Below are 16,924 nucleotides of genomic sequence, written 5' to 3'. Positions count from 1 at the left end.
CAGGCTAGCGACGTGATTCTGCTGCGCATATAGTTTCTATAAGCTGCCTGGGAATCTGTAACTATGTATTTCGATGAGGAGTGCGTTGCGGCTGGGGCTATCGCCACTTCCTCCATAGCCTGCGTATCCCCGTTACGAACTAAAAGCCCGTCCACGACCTGCATTTGGTGCACCACTGATATTGCTGATATCCCTGCTACAGGACCCGCAGCATCCGCGAAGAAGGCTCCTTCTTCTCTTGAATAAGAATCGTTCATCTTCTTGCTTCTCGCCACTCGTCTAGTATGATGATGCTCGGGTGCATGTTTTTGGGGAGCGGAAGCGTAAGGAATTTGTTCTTCCACTCTTGAGGTATATCTTGCCTCTGAGCCACTTGTCGTGGAAAGCAAATGCTCAAATTTTTTAAGACCCTGCGACAAGTCTTGGTTGTGGCCAATCACATTACCTGACTTGTAAGCATGTTGTTATGGATACACGCGTGTAAGCAATCAAGCCAAGGCGATCCACTTCATGGCGCTGCCATGCCAACACAACAACGCTACTCGTCAGGCTTAGGGACTGCACTGCCTACATGAAAAACAAAAAACAAAGCAAATTATTCACTAAATATTTGAACTGAATGCTACACAAGGCAAAACGAAGACCCCGCATGCCATTTATAGGCGGCAGCGCTCTCAAAAACGCGGTAACGAAGCCGAATTCACTCTGAAGCGGGCGACCTGGACGTCGCCATCTTGTCAACGCTGATCTCCCATCGTACGTCAGAGCCGGGCATGATAAAGTCGAGTTTCGGCGTACACTGGCCGATCGTACGAAAGAGCTTGGTCTCGGGTATCGTATAGCGCATGCGCAGTGCGTGTCACGATATGTTTGGCGTGCGCTATTCCTCTCTGTGTATCTGTGTACGCTATACTAAACGTCTCTAATACTTTCATTTTAAAAGCTGCCACTGCAAAACATCAATTCCTTACTCTCAGGCAATAAGATTAAAACCAAACTGCTCACGATGAGAAGATTTTGCGGAAACTTCCAACCGCATGCGGGAGGTTCTGAAACACCAGCACTATCCGCCCCTTATTACTGATGATCCCATTCGAAAAGCGGGATTAATTGATCGCAGTGGAGCGTTTGGGGAAGGCCGGCCGGAAGCAAAATATGAACACCGCTCAAATCTGATCTTAACTTTCCCAAACAACCTTATTATTTATTTATTTGAAAATACTGCAGGCCATTGCTTGGCCCGAGCAGGAGTGACTTCACATTGTTACATAATGAAAAGAATAAAATTATACAATATTAGCACCACAAAAGATACAAAATATACATAAAACAATATTAGCAGGTATTAAGACGTTGTAATGCATCAGACAAATTATGTGAGGATAAAACAGGTGCTGGTAACGAATTTCAATCTTCCACTGTTCTACGGAAAAAACTGAATTTAAAACTGTTAGTTTTGGCAAAAATGGGAGTAAGTGAATGCTCATTAACACCGCGAGTCCTTCTTACTAGTGGGCGCTTAAGGCATTCTGGAAGCTTGAGTTTATTTTTTCCTGTTAAACTGTAAAGAGGAATGTCAATCGGGCAATCTTTCTGCGGGTTTCCAGTGTATGAATGTTATGTAAATTCATTAACTGTGTAGGGGAGTCCTCCCTTCTATATTTTCCGAATATAAACCTAACAGCTTTCCTGTTGACTTTTTCAAGAAGCATTGAATCTTTTTTCGTGTATGGGTCCCAAACTACTGAAGCCCAAACTACCTTCCGAAGATTAACAAAATACTAAAAAAATACTTTAACTTTATCGAACAATGTGATCGCCTCTCCAAAATTTATCCTGTGGTTTCGCGAGTTACATACAGACGACCAAAAATTTACAAAACTCTATAGTTCACTCCAGTTTCGATAAAGCAGATCCTGTGGGTTGCTCGCCGTGCGGAAAAACTAGATGCCAAGTTTGCAAACACATGCAAACAACGACAACGGAAAAAGAGCACACACTCTGATTTCAAACATTCCATCCGCGGAAACTTGAATTTTGACTCCAGGAACGTGGTATATATGCTCGAGTGTGGCGAGTGTCAAATGCAATACATAGGGCAGACCGAGAACTCGTTCCGAATTCGATTCAACAACCATCGTACACTAAATCTCCCCCTACCTTCCCCTGTCCAAACACTTTCAACAGAAAAGTCACGAATTCGACAAACTCAAAGTTATCCTGCTCCAGTGCTGCTTCCATAGCAACCGCGAACGGGAACAACGAGAATCGTACTTTATATTTACATTTAATGCCCTACAGGCCGGTATAAATGAGAGCCCTGGCATTCTTTCTCCACTTCAAAGTTCAGTTACCCCCTAAATTCTTCCTTCAAACTCACCAAAACTAACAAGACATCAGCTCCAAGGAATGTCAGCCTCCCCCAACAGCCCCTTCTGCTGTTGTCGTCTGTGGTCATACCTGTTACCTTGCTTCCTTCCATGTGTCCTCTTTCGTTCTCTCATTTTTGTACGCCTCACCTGCACTTTACCTGCGCTATTTGGCCCTCCCCACCTGCATCTGCTTCTTTATGTTTTGCTTTTTACCCCAACCACCACTACAATACAATTGTACTTCCCTCCTGCTAAGTCCTCTTTTCCTCTCCACCACCTGTTTCTTTTCAGCTGTTCGCCTTTATAACCTACCCGCGCCGTTTACATTCGCACTCCTGATGAAGGCCATCTTCTGGCCGAAACGTCCAGTAAAATAAAATGTTTCTTTGAATAAAGCGTACACTTCGCTCTCTCTCTCCCTCTCTGTCTCTCTCTCTCTATATATATGTATAGAGAGAGAGGGCTTCACCTAAGTCTTTACGTATTTAAAAAAATAAGAAAATAATTTTAGTGTCGATGTTTTTTAACTAATGTATTAAGTGTCGATGAAAATTAGGAGCTCTAAAAGCTACTAATTAAATTTTTAATTCACGCAGAATAACTATTTAACCTTTTATTTATATCAGCTAGGAGACACATTCAAACTGTCACAGTGAGCTGGCGGTGGGAGAAGGCCAAATAGAATTTTAAACGATACGAAAAGCGCATTTCTTAAGCACTAGAGCACTGGAAATTCTGGCCACCTTCGACGCGCGAAAACGAAACCTAGCAGACGAGGCGTGCAATTATGCTCGCCCATGAGTGACGCGGTCGTGACGTCGCCTGACTAATCGAGCCACCTGGAGGCGGCTGCTGCCATTCCCGAAATGCTCGTTTGGCGCTGCGTCATCCTATCCATGCCGCGATTCTTCGGCTCTCTGACTGCGCTTAATCGAAGTTTGTCGTCGGGGTATTTTCTTTGGCGCCATCCAATTGTTACTTCCTTTTGTATTGCACTGCGTGAAGGGCTGCTCGTAGCTCGCTGACAAGTTTGTTCGAGCGCAGGTGCCGATAATTTCGGACAGGATCTCAATTCTTTCTGGAGATACACTCGAGAGCGAGAAAACTTCTCCAAGTTCTTGGATGCTGTGGTTAGTTTCTCTTTCCAATAAATTTAGTTGCTGCTTGTGTTCAACAAGAGTTAGTGTGGAACCTTTTGATCACTGCACACAAATTTGCTCTTAATACACCACCCAGTTTCGATGACAAGTGAGAACCAGTATCGGAACGGTAAATGCAGAGACGTTTTAAAAAATAGTTTATTGATCAGTTGTGTATCTCAAGGTCGACTATACAGGAACATTCCTTGCACATCCCTCTTTAAAGTACGTGTTCGAAGTGACCTCCTTGAATTGCAATGCACGCCATTAGGCGATGTTTCACTGAATTCACAGCTCGCATGATCACTTCTTGAGAAATATTCTCAAGTGATTTTTTCGTCAAGGCTCTTCAGAACTGAATAAGACTGGGCGTGTTGGTTAGCAATTGTGAATCAAATAGCATAGCGCGGGAACAGAAACGGAGACGGTAACAGCACTTGCCCTGTCATGTCATCGTCCCCGTTTTTGTTCCCGCGCTTTGCTCTTTGATTTGCAACATTAAGGCTCACCGGTTCTGATTCCTACACCTAGCTCTTTAAGTAACCCCACAAAAAAAAATTGAGTGGGTTTAAGTCCGGCGAATGCGAAGGCCAGGCAATTGGTCAGCCGCGCCAATTCCACTGTTCGGGGAAGGAGTTGCTTATGTCGCCGAATGTGAAGGCCCTTCGTCATGCTGAAGCCGCATTGACCTCAAAGCATTTAGTGGCAAATCAGAAACAAAATTCGACCCCCCACTCAATTCTTTAAAATCTCACCTACGTAACTCTTGCCAGTGATATTACCATCAATAAAATAAGGGCCAACGATGCAACCCCAGAAAATACCGCACCATGCGTTTGCCGACCACCGAACCTGATGGTGGTGTGGGCGCAGACAATGTGGGTTCGCCTGGGACCAGTAGTGTGCGTTATGCACATTGATCACCCCGTTCCTGCCGAATTAGGCCTCGTCAGTCCACAAGACATTTTGCAAGATGTTAGGGTTCTGATCACATTGAATGAGGCACCAGTTACAAAAGTCCAACCTTTTTTGGTGGTCACTCGCCATAAATTCCTGAGGCAGACACCTGTGGTAAGGGTGGTATCTGCACGCTGACAGCAGCCGCCAAACCGTGGAGGTACTGGCACCGGTCTCTTGAGCAATTTCTCTCACGCTAGCCTCTGGCTTCTCCACAACGTACTACGTCATCACAGCGGTCTCATGTGATTCGGCTGCTGGTGCTTTCCGTTTCCTTCTTTGCGGCTATACAGATCCATCGTACGGTATCTATTGAAGATGTTCTTGAAAGTTGGTTGTGCAGGCACACGTGAGGCAGGCCGCTTGGCCTTGTATAACTCTGCTGCTAACCTGCTGTTTTCGTTTGCACTGATGCAGGCAATAACAATATTTACCTTTTCAGCGGTTGAAACGTTGCACTTCACTGTCCACGACATTTCTCAGTTGCTGCTGTGGCGGTAACAGAAGATGCATCCAAACATATTAGCGAAAGAGCAGAAGTGAGACATGAAAAGCGCTGCTCATTACCAAGTAATAAAACGAAAACTTGAAACATCCAGTTGCGCGATATCTGTGCTTGCAGCTATTTTTCTTTTTGTTTGCCGCTCTGGCAGCCAAAGCTTGAAGTTAGGTGGAAGAGCTGATGTGCCCATACCATCGGCGCTACGCCCGGACAATGACAAGCTTCGCTCGCAATGCGTTGGTGATATTTCAAGATCGTACCAGACCATGACGCAGCGCCGGGCGCGAACTTCACGAGCGGCAGTGGTCGCCTCCTGACGGCTGGGTTTTCTCGCTGGCGTCACGGCTGCGCCACTCGTGGGCGTGCATAATTGCGCACTTCGTCTGCTAGGTTTCGTTTTCACGCGTCGAAGGTGGCCAGAATTGTCAGTTCTGCAGTTCTTAAGAAATGTGCTTTTCTTTTCGTTTAAAATATTATTTCGCATATAACACCGGCAGCTCACTGTGGCAGTTTGAAAGTGCCTCCTAGCTGGTATAAATAAAAGGGAATTAGTTATTCTTAGTAGACATTAGGAGAGAAAAAAAAAACATTTATAAATTGATCATGGCGCGGGTCGTCACCGCCAGCCGATGAGCTGGGGCGACAAAAACACTGAGTCGTTCTGTACGTATCGCTCTGTATCGCGCTTACTTGCATGAAGCAATACAGTGGTATTTAAGATTGAAATTCACGCTCTTCCTTTCAAACTCTCAAGGAGCATGCTATTTTTCTCACGGAGGCACTGAAACAGAACTCATGCATTATGTGTAAAGAATGTAAAAATAACAATCGGTAACTCCAGAGCTCAACTTCGGAACTAAAAGGGACCAGCGACGACGAAACTGTGTGCACGTGTGGGGTGAGGATTCTGCAGAGGAACGTCGTGGAGAGAAAGAGTAAGGAAAAGCGCGGACGGGACGGTGCAGAAAGAAAATTCGTCCGAGAAAGCCGTTTGTAACCTTGTCTGAATATATCAGTGTCCGTTACCCTTAGAAAGGTTCTATCCGCGTGTGATTTGCCAAAAGTTTAAAGTTGCAGTAAGCAAATTTCAGTTTTAAAGTTTACTACATGGTGCCGAAAGTTGCGAAGATAGTGATGAAATTCGAAAAGACCGCGACGGACTCCAAATGGAAAAGCTATAGTCCTAGAGCCGAAGTAGACGAGGGCAGAATACGACCATAATCAACGAAGCTGCAGCAGCACTGCCGAAAGCCAACGTCCAACAGTTGACAGTTCTCATTCGCAGACTGGAAATCAACAATGATGAACTGCGAAAGATCAACGATGAGCTGGAGAATTATCTACCGGGAAAGATTTCGAGACCGAGTTTACCGAAAGCGTAGAATACGACGACTGTGTCGTAAACATAATCGGCCAACTGAAGGCTCGGATCGCAGCTTCACAACAAACGCCCGAAGTACACAACGAAGAATCGACGCAAGCGTCGGTGCCGACGCCCAGACACACTAGAATCAGGCTTCCGAAGCAGCAGCTCCAGTCTTTCAACGATGAGCTTGCCAACTGGCAGTCCTTTTGAGAATGTTTCCGCGAAGCTGTGCCTGAGAATCGTGACTTATCTAAAGCGGAGAAGTTCCATACACCTAATGAGCATGCTCACTGGACCTGCCTTGTCGGCACGTAAACGATTACAAGCAAATGAGGCCTACTATGACGACGCTGTATAGATACTGCTGACACGTTTCGGCGACGAAGGGCTTATCGTTCAGGACCACCTTGCCAAATTAAAGAAGCTACCGCCAGTGTCTCTCGTCAGGAGATGTCAGAGGACTGCGCCGGCGTTACGATTATATTCAAATACACATATCCGGAATAACGGCTCTAGGAGTGACCAAGCATGCTCATTGTGCAATGCAATGCGACATATCTTGACGGCACTGCCAAGATACTTAATAGTAGAGAATAACAGCTTGAGAGGGGAGTCAGTGCGACATAGCACCCGCTCATTCATAGGCTTCGTTCTCGGCACTATGGTAGTTTCGCCGTCCGGTGGTAGTCCGGCGTTGCCAGCGCAGCACTCCTCTGCCTCGACGCAGGCAGCTGACAAACCAGAGAGAAGGCTAGATCAGGTCCTACAGCTTATGCTGGTAGAAACAGAATGTAGATAGCGACGTAGTTAAGATCCCATCTTTGAGAAGCCTTATTACAGGGAAAACCTCGAAAACGTGTCAAGCAGCCGACTCCGAGTGCCGCTGTTTTTTATGCACAAACAGAGAAGAGAGAGAAATGCGCATTCTGCGATTCGAACAAGCACAGCACAGAGATCTGCACAGCTTGACTGACGAACGAAGAAAAGACCGCGAATCATGGCGAAAAGGAGCTTTCAATGCCAGGGTGTGGACCCAATTTAAAGACTGCAGGCGGAAGATAAGATGCGATCATTGCCGAAAAAGACATGCTACCCCAATGTATAACCCCAATTGAGCAGGAAGTAAAACCGACTTAGCAGAGGTCACCGACACTAACGTGCATGCAGCCGTCAAAAACGAAGACCAAATATGGCTACATCCTCGCCCAATGGACGGTGGAAGTAAAAAAAAAACATTCATTCGAGCGGATTTATCAAACAGATTTGATTTGAACATTTTAGAAAGGCGACTTCCATCTTAAAACTTTTGGGACGGCGGCTGCGCAAGTCTAAAGGTACTGGCTAGTAGAACTTCGCCTTCGGAGCCGGGACGGAGACCACAAAACAGCAATAGGGGGTATTGACGTGCCTTTCATATGCGTTAACGTCAGGCAGGCGCCGGCAGATCACAGGTTTGTTCAAAAGATGGAAGTTCTAGGGGCACTGTTCGCAGATAAACTGATCCATCCGGGCATGGCATCAGTCCCAGGTACTGGACTGCTAACTGGAGCCGACCACCTCTGAAAATTTCAGACGGGAGAGGTGCAAAGATGCAACGAAAGCGAAGTATTATCAGCGGCGAACACAAAGTTAGGTTAGACCATCCATGCGCCGTTCAGTGTGACTTCTAACCTCACATACTAAGAATAGACTTGGAAATGGCAGACCAGGTCCACACTACGATACCGAAATTCTGCGAAATAGACGTAATAGACATACATGATTCCCTAGAGACACCCAACGAAAGAGCACTGAGCAAAGTAAAGTTGGAAAAGAAAAGCCAGTGCTATGAAGCTGCCTTGACATGGAAAGACGCATATGAAGGACTGAATGACAACAAAAATATGGCAATGCTGCGACTCGATAACCTGACAAAGTGACTATGCCACAACCCAGAACTCGCTGAACGGTTCAACAAAGCCATCAGGAGTTATTTGGAGGCTGGGCATGCGGACCGGGTGAACGAAGATGTACTGCATGGCAACGTTTACTACATGCCACATCAGCCCGTCCTACGTAGTGAGGCAATCACGATGAAACTGCGAGTCGTGTTCGGGGTATGGTCACACGCTCCGGGAAAACGGCCAGTCAACGACCACTTGGAAAAACACCTAACCTCGTGAGTGATTTGGTGAATTCTTGTGCGGTTCCGCCTACACAAGGTTCATCTCGTAGCAGATATAGAGAAAGAATTTTTCCAGATAACCGTGCGGCCTGAAGATAGAGATGCGCTGTGGTTCTTCGTGTGCAGTAGCCCACCGCTTATCCCGTCAGCATTGCCGTCATCGAAGTATGAATGATGACTCGGATTATGACAATGAAAGTTATGAAAACGGCGAGCCTCATGAAGGAGTCCTTTTACGTAAATTATCTGATGACGAGAGCATCTACAGTAAACTAGGCGTTGTGAATAGCCACAAAAGCTACCGACATAATGAACGACGTCGACATGCATGTAAGGAAATGGTCCTCAAATTCCAATGCAGTAAGCGTGGCGTTTGGAGACGAAGAAGCCACATCCACGAACGGTGAACAGATCGTGGGGATAAAGTGGAACGCAGATAACAAGATGGCCGTATCCCTGGCCAGTGTGACCAGGTAAATTAACGAGCGGTGTTGCATCGAAGCGCTAGGTGCGGCAGGCGTCGGCAAGAATCTTCAACCCCTTGGGCCTCGCCGCATCGGTCGTAGTGCGTGCTAGGTCATTTTTCAAAGGCTATGGGTGAAAGGTATCCAGTGGGATGACCAGTTGTCGAGCGATTTGGAAGCGAAATGGAGAGGCTGATGCGAACGAATGGCGAAAACACAAATAAACGCGCAGCAACGCACTCCGCCTTGAGAGCGAGTTGTCGCCTGCTGGCTTGGGATGAACAGCGTAACGACAAAACGCCAGCCCTATATCCATATTTTCCACCTTGGGAGATTCCAGCAGTCACACGCCTCCATCGCCGACCTATAAACCGCGATTTTGTCATTCCCCGGGAGCTCCTCGCTGCCCATCACCGACAAGACCGAATCCCTGATACGGCTGACATATACACCGACGCACCGATTACAAGCGAATTTGCATCTATGGGCTGGGTATGCGATGACAACCCTTCCCTTTCAGGCGCTTATGCCTGCCACCTACCTCAAGGTATCCCTCTTCATGCTGAACTCTTCGCGATTTGGGGAGCCTTGTCAGGAGTGCCTTGCACCGGAACTGGTTCAATACATATTTTTACTGATTCCTATGAAGCTTGTAAGAAAACCGCTACTCCGGGTTTTCAAGATGCAACAGCTACGGCCATACAGCGCCTCCTTAAACGGCACCAACTCGCGACCAGAACTGTCCTATTCACTGGACCTCAGGTCACTCGGACGAATCAGGGGCAATGCAGCGGCACATGCCGCGGCTGCCTTGGCAGGTGGAATGTCCACATTTACTTCCCCACCCCCTTGCTTCATCCTTGCTCGACCTTAGGCGGGCAACTCACCCCTTCTTTTGCCCTTATGCACTATACTCGGACCAGTATTCATAGCCTCAGTCAGCATTGCATGCAGGTGGCCACACCAGACCCACCTTTTACGAGAAAAACCCACCTCACCCGAAGTCAAGAAGTCTTTTTGAATAAACTCATCGCCCGTGCGGCTTACACGCCACGTATTATGGCCCGCTGGCGTCAGTATACGGAGAAAATGATTACGTGCCCCCACTGTACGACTCTAACTCGCGGCGGCATATCTCATCTACTCTGGGATTGCCCTGCTTTTTCTACTGGACGCTCCGAGATGAAACCCTACCGCCTGAACTACCGTTCCCTTCTAGAAACTGATGCTAACACACAGATGATATTTGCCAAGTATGGCTCGCTTAGTGACCTGGTTAGAGCAATGTGATTGGAGTGACGGCCTAAACCATGAAGATTATGTCTACTCCCCTTTATCCCCATCCATGGCCTTGAGCCTTTCCATTCAATAAAGGACATTCAATCAATCAAAGAAACGCTGCAGAAAGCCTTGGAAAATCTTCGGACACCAAAGCCTCTCATTCGAGGAGCTAGCCACAGTGCTTGCAGACGTAGAGGCTACAAATAATTCTCGGTAACTGGCCTACGCCTCCGTAGAAGCAGAAGAGCCATAGGTCCTCTCGCCCTCCCATCTCACAGGAAAATGGTTGATCCCCTTGCCCGAAGAGAAAACAGCGTCCGTTCCTTCGGCAACGGCAGCTGACTTAGGTCAGCGGTGGAAATACCGACAAACGCTAATGGACTCGTCTTGGAAGCAATGGTTTAGAGTACCGGCTACAGTTATGCTCGGTCCACTTCTTGCTTCCAGCCCCGTGAGTGCCATCACGGTGGGCAACTTGGTGATCGTGCATAAAAAAATGCGCCGAAGCATATGTGGAAGACTGCTCGCTTTGTGGAGGTATTTCGGGGTCGAGATGGACAAGCGCGGGCGTGCACAGTTAAGAGGCCATCCGGTGCCATTTAAAGAAACTATAGTATCACCTGGATTAAATCAACACTCAACTTTCTACCACTTGAGAACCGTCGAAAAGTCTCACAACTTTGCCTCTTTCATAAATTATATTGCAACTTTCTCGACCTCCGTGACTCATTACTTCTACCTCCCATCAGAACATCGCGTCGCCTCTTTAATTCCTTGAGTGTTCAACGGTTACATGGTTCTACGACAGCCTTCAATGTATCATCTCTACCTACAGCAATAGAATATTGGAATCAGCTACCACACTGCATTGTAAACAAGCATGACGCTACTAAATTTAGAGATGCACTAATCGAACATTACAGAAAATGAAAGATCAATCCAGTGCATTGACTTGTACCATTGTATTTCTGTAGTTCGTCCTGCCTCCTTTAGCCCATGTATTGATTAGAAGCATGTATTTGATGATATTACTATGATACTACTTGGTATTACCATGTATTGATTAGAATTGCATCGTAACATTTCACAGTTTACTCCATCTTTTCTTATTGTAGTGCGATGTATTTAATTGTGTAACATTGAGTATTACTCTTCACGTTGTATTTCAACTGTTTTCTCCCCCCCCCCTTATGCAATGCCCCAAAACGGCCTTTAAGGGTACAATAAATGAATGAATGAATTAATGTAACCGGTGCAGCTCTTCTGTACCTTGGAAGCGCGCATAAAACGAGTTTCACTCATTTCTTTCTTTTTTTTTTTTGGGGGGGGGGGCGGGGGAGAGGATGTAAAGAATATATAAAGAATAAACAGCAACCCCGGAGCTCAACTTCGGAACAAGGGGCCGGCGAGGACGAGATCGTGCGTACGTGCGGAGTGCGAGTTAAGCACAGGAACGACGGAAAGAGAAATAGTAAGAAGCGCCCATGTCTGAATATATCCAGTGTTCGTTACCACTAAACAATTTTTATCCAAAAAAACCGCGCGAACTAATGGGGACGAAAGGAGGAAATTACAGGAACAAGCGCCGACTGTGGGGTTGCATATCTGGATATCACATAGTAACACGTGCGTTCTGGTTTTGGCGTTTTATTGTCTTCTGTTTCCTTATATAGGTGGTGGTTGTAGTGAAAAACATTTATTAGATATTTACATGAGAGAGAAAAAAAAAAGGTGGGAGGCGAGCCTTAAGCCAGCCTCTTACAAAGTTTAGGAGGGGCCCCTAGTCCGGGACTCGTGTGGCTTCCGCGGCAGCTCGGGCCCTAGCCACGAGAGCACGTTGGCTCTCCAAGGTAGAGCAGCCGAGCAGGGCAGCCTCCCAGCTCTCTCGGGTGGGTGAAGGGAAAGGGGAGTAAGCGGGGTTAGAGGGGCAAGCCGACACCATATGGTACACATCTGAAAATGTGCACCCACAGTGCGGGCATTCGCCATTAAAAGCCGGATTGAAATACTGCAGTACTGCCGGGCACAGAACTGTATTGGTGTATAGACGGATGAGCCAGCGCTCCTCAGTTTTAGTTAGTCCTTTAGAGGGGGGAGGGGGGGGCGAAAAAGACAGTGTCGAGTTTTGTACAAGTCAGTAATTTCTTTGTATGTAATGGCCGGATTGGGTTCCAGTTCCTCAAGCGGCGGGAGTTGAGGCGATGCCCGGTGGTTAAGCGCGCGGGCTGAGGCGTCTGCGGCCTCGTTCCCCTCGAGTCCCGCATGTGCTGGGGCCCAAATGACGACACGTGTGTCCGGGTGATCCCGGTACTCGCATCTGCGGACGATTTCGGCGGCGCGTTGCGAAATGCGCCCTTGCTCTAAATTTCGAAAGCTCCCCGGGAGTCAGTGATGATAACCCTGGAGTCATGCTCTGCAGCGGCCAACGCTATAGCGACCTCCTCTGCGTGTGTGATGTTTTGGGCGCGGAAAATGTCCCTGAATGTATGTGTTCTGGTGGATGACCGCGGCCGTGTACCACCCTCCATGGTGTGGGCCAGCAGCATCCGTGTAGAGGACTCCGTGACGAGAGCCGTAGAGCTCTTTTAGGTTCGCCGCACGCGCTATGCGAAGCCCCTCGTGAGTCTCCTTTGCATTGTTTTGTGGCAGAGGTCGAACCTTGAGAGCGTAGCGCCAGTCCTCTGGAACTTCGGTTCGTTCCTCTGTTCGCGCATTGTAAGCAACGTGCAGGCGGTCTAGGAGGCGTTTGCCTGCAGGTGATTTGCTTAACCGCAAGTATTGGTTGCTTAAGTGCGCCTCCTGCAACTCTGAAAACGTGTTGGTCATTCCTAGAGTAATGAGCCTTTGATTGGACGTCGTTATGGGGAGGTCGAGGGCGCGCTTATAAATTTTGCGAAGGATCACCTCTAGGGCGCTCTCATCGCACTTCCGCAAGTGGAGGTAGGGTGCCGCATACAGTATCCGGCTGGTCACGAATGCATTGGCCAGCCTCAGGGCGTTTTTGCATCGTACCTCACCCCCCCCCCCCCCCCCGCTTGTTAGATACCCGATGGACCATGCGGCCCACCTGGTCTCCAATCTTGCGGAGCTTCTGCAAGGTTGTGTCAATCTTGCGATTGCAGTGTTTCCTGTGATTAAACTTTAGTTGAGAGTCAGCGCTTGTTCCTTGGGTTTCTTCCTTTCGTCCCCGTTTGTTCCCGCTGCTTTTTATGATAATGTATCATCAACTCGCCCGCTTAACTATCCTTAACAGTTTTTTTCGGCGTGTGAGTTCGTCATTCAATCGAAGTTGTAGTAAGCAACGTTGAGTTCTAATATATACTACATCGTGTATGCGGCAGGGAAAGGCCTGCTGCTGCACATCTATTAAAGGCTCCACCCAGCCCAAAAGGTTGCGTACATGGCACCTGAAATGTTGCTTGGGGTAAACATCTAAAGCATACAATTAATAGAGACAGTCTTTTAAACTTTTCGAATAAAATTTGAAAGCTTTGCTCGGAGCCAATCATTTACAAATAATACTTAAAATATGCTCGCTCCTGGTGACCTCTCGCAGCCGATTTGGCCGACATATCTCCACACGCAAGCCTCCCCATAGACTTCTGTGGGCTCCGGGTAGCGCGCGCTCATTGGATGATTTCAAGTTACGCAGGTAGGACAGGGCGTGGCGGGGCGCCATCGAGGCTTATTTTCTTGTTTTTTTCTTGCGCGCAGGCGCGGCTTCATTTCAGGGGGGGAGAGGAGGATCATCTTTTTCGACCACCCATATGTTCGGCACAAATGAAGCTAGGTTAAAAATTTTAACGTTGCGGAAAGTATTGTTTCGATACTTATTGCTCGTGCGCATTTATAATTTTAGTAAATAGCTTTTCATAGGCCCTTTATGCTGACCATAGAAACTTCACAAATGTGAACAAGTAGCCCTTACATTTCTTTATTAACCTTAATTCAGCATTAGGTTCTCCCCGTGCTCCTAGTAAAAACTCCCACAGGCTTGTAAAAAAGCTCTTTGAAAGCACCTAAAAACACCAAATTGAGAATGGAGTAAACGTTTTGCCCTCTTTTACTCTAAAATACCTGCCTTTGAATGGGAAGTAAATAAAGTACTCCTTTAATATGGAACACAAATAACCTCCTTAAGGGTGGGCACTAAAGGACAAGTCATTTACTCAATTTTGGGAGTTGTCTTATAGCAGTGGCCTTGTGAAAGAGCATCCGCCTCGCATTCGGGAGGTATCAGGTTGGATCCCCGGTGCCGCCGAGTGCCGAGCGGTTTCCAATGAGTGCAGTATTTCCCTCGGCCTGGTGCTCGCCTTTTCTGGTGTGAAATGCTTGGGAATAAAAACCATGGACAAAAATGTATTATCAAGAAAAGGGCCACATCTGGGCTTCTGCCGGACGAGGAGGAATTACGGAAATCCGATGGAGAAACCAGTCACTCACCCATAAGCGCAACAAAATTGTCTTTATTACAGATAGTTGAAGCTGTATGTGCATTAAACTATACGACCTGTATTGAAGCTTCTTTCGAACAGTTACTGCAGCTCAAGAGGAGACGTATAGAACGTATAAATGGTGGCGCATTAATGTCCCAAAACGCGGTATGTGTACATAAATGCAGAGCTTTGTTTTATGCGAAGCATATTAACGTAGGTTTCCGGCCTTCGCGCGACGCCCGGCGGTGGCCACCATTGACCCTGAAGTGGGGTCACGTGACATGACGTCACGTGATGACGTCACACCGGCTGCAGATGGGGCCTCATATCGCGCCGTCGGAAGTCGCCCGGCGTATCAAGGGACTTTAGCCCGGCGGCCTCCTTCAGGCTTCGGTTCGCGCCGTCGCGCGCGACGCGGCGGCGGCGCCACCACCGCTGCATCACGTGATATGTGAAGGGATGAAGCGGCGCGCGCCCGCCGTCGCGTCAATCTCTGTGCCTGCAACCGCGCCAGCGTCTTTGCGCCGGGCGTGTATGCGGTCAAGATGGGGAAACAGTTTAGACTTGGTGTTGTGTAGAAATGCTCAAAGACAATACAGAATAAGTGACGTGCAAACCAAGAGTCATGCATTTACGGACCATAAGAGTGTGTTTGTCGGGCTGCAAAGAATAAAGTACGACGATTAACCTAAAACCACGTCTCCGTTACTTAGCCCCATCCACACTGAGGCAGCTGCTTAACATGCTTCGCATCCACTGGGCTTAATCTTGATAAGCCTCCAATTTTTTGTTGCTCCCGCCTCAAAAATTCAAAAGCTGCTTTCTTCTATTTCTGCAGAAATATAAGGTGGACTTTCGCTCCTCCGCGTATACGAAAATGAAAAGAGCTCTTTTACAGGCTGCATAGGAACCACCAGCGTTGCTTGCTACATTAACAATTATTTGTACAGCTTAATAAGCACATATTAAACGTCACAAGTAAATATATCGCTTTATTGTGCTAGCGTGAAGGCTTCACCCAGACATAAAGCCTTTGTATGTCTGCGCGGATTCTCTGATCTTGAAAGGTATAAAATATATAATGCCGCATCGGTGGTTGAATGCCGGATTGGCTTCAGCTGATGTTTTCCTGGTGTCTGCTTGAGCGGGCTTCGTCACCAGCTCTCGTTTTTCTTTTTTTACTAATAAAGGCACTGTTGGCTGCGGAGAACCGCATCCGTACTTCGTGAGAGAGGACAGTGATTCGAGCCCCTGTGCCGGACAACTCTACCGACAAAAATTGACAGATAATCAATGAGATTCGTAGAACATATGCGCCTGTGCGTTACTTTTCTAAATCATGTCCCATAATTATTTTAATATCCCAAGTGTAAAAAGAAGAAGCAATGTTATGCTCTGAATCATTGTTAATACAGTAGCAACTTCATTTCAGTTGATGTAGACCACATGGAGAGTCCCAGAACACTTTACCAGGGCGGCGACAGGGGACAAAAAAAAGAAGAAAGGACAAGCGCTGAAAAATGGTCATTTGCAAGCACGATCTACGGAGGCATTCCAGTAAAGATAAAAAGAAGTATGCATATATACCATGCATCAGTCAGTTATCCCATAGGCGTAAACATGTTGGCACTAAATGTGGGTTTAATGTGGTGTTTTTGGCTCCTAATAAATAGGAACAATTTGAGCTATTGCTAACAGAAGAGACAGAGAACGAAAAGAAAAAAAATTCACAGTGGCTTAGCTGTAGTTAAGCTTAGGAGATTGCGAAAGCAAGAGAGGCGAAGTGTCTCCAATGGAAGACGACACCACCTGTTAGGGTGCCTCGATGCGTGCGCCCTCGCGCCCTCGAAGGGTGAAGACAACTCTGCCATATTTTGGCCAGCTCTTTTCATAGCGCTTCATGAGCGTTCCTGCAATCTGCACAGCGCCAAGGAACGCCGCGCGACAGCCGCCGCAAACGCGAGACACACTTGCGTGGGCTCAAATATGGGGGCGTGCTTTGTGCTTTGTGGGGTTTAAAGTCCCAAAGCGACTCAGGCTATGAGAGACGCCGTAGTGGAGGACTTCGGAAATTTTGACCACCTGGGGATTTTAACGTGCACTGACATCGTACAGCACACGGGCGCCTTGATTTTCGTCTCCACCTGAAAGCTGCCGCTGAGGCCGGGATTCGATCCCGCGTCCTTGGGAACAGTATTCGAGCGCTGTAACCACTGCGCCACCCCGGCATTTTTTTTTTCTTT

Source organism: Amblyomma maculatum, chromosome 5, assembly GCF_055883805.1.
Source record: "Amblyomma maculatum isolate TAMU_Amacu chromosome 5, ASM5588380v1, whole genome shotgun sequence".
NCBI classification, from domain to species: domain Eukaryota; kingdom Metazoa; phylum Arthropoda; class Arachnida; order Ixodida; family Ixodidae; genus Amblyomma; species Amblyomma maculatum.
Note: the sequence above shows the minus strand (reverse complement) of the source record.